Consider the following 989-nt stretch of genomic DNA (forward strand, 5'->3'; position numbering starts at 1 on the left):
GTTGTGCTGTTAACCTGAAGGTCGACAGTTCTATGGCAGAAAGACTCCACCACCAGCTGTATGGGAGAAAGACAGCTGTCTCTGCCTGTAAAGATTTATAGTCTATGATGACAGTGGGGTATTTCATATGAAGAATCACTGGCGTTACACAACTTGCTTGTCAGGACTCATCCCAGGAAGTTGCCTAACGCTGGTCAGAAGAGAAACAAGCTAGACTTAGGAAGGTTGGAAGGATGAAGGGTGTGTGATCCTAGGCGAGGAGTCTGTTGACACAGCCCTCCAGGGGTGGGACACTCCGAGATAGTGTATACATGCAGAGATGCCTGGGAGTCCTCCTTTTGAAGCTGGGTGTCAGGTGTGCCCTTAAGTCTGACAGCTGCAGAGTTCCACTTCCTGACACAAGTTTAGAAGAACAAACTAGGTAATTCATCTTCCCAGAGGCCTGCCACTGTAGCCTACAGGAAATAGGAGAGCCCTAAGCAAATTCAATGCTGGGATGTGTTCAGTACTGGGGCGGGGAGCCTGCCAAGAGGAGATTCAGAGTAACTGATCACTAAGTGAACTGGGATGCTGCTAGTACTATATGGGACAGCCACCCCCTAGCCTCACCCCAAGATGCCACAGGGTACACGCACCCCAACATCAACCCCTCAACAATACCATGCGTCTGTCAAAGGCAGCATTAGTGATGGGGGCAAGTAAGAGAGACCAGAGGGCTTTTAGGCTACAGGAGGAGAGTTAGGAACAGCGTGGAAAACTCATCCAGGGAGGTAGGCAGGTGCCCCGGGTAGAGGGCTCCACGCTGCCTAAATCAGCTCCAGTTTTTGATTAGACTTCATTTGTTGTTGTTGTTGTTATGTGCCGTCGAGTCGTTTACGACTCATAGCAACCGTATGTACAACAGCCCTAAACCCTGCTCTATCCTATGCCAATCGCATTGCCTCTGACACACCCATCCCGATTACCCCAGTCACTGAATCAATCCACCT

This window comes from Elephantulus edwardii, unplaced genomic scaffold (genome assembly GCF_000299155.1).
Source record: "Elephantulus edwardii isolate Elephantulus edwardi_28Jun2011 unplaced genomic scaffold, EleEdw1.0 scaffold00044, whole genome shotgun sequence".
Lineage (NCBI taxonomy): Eukaryota > Metazoa > Chordata > Mammalia > Macroscelidea > Macroscelididae > Elephantulus > Elephantulus edwardii.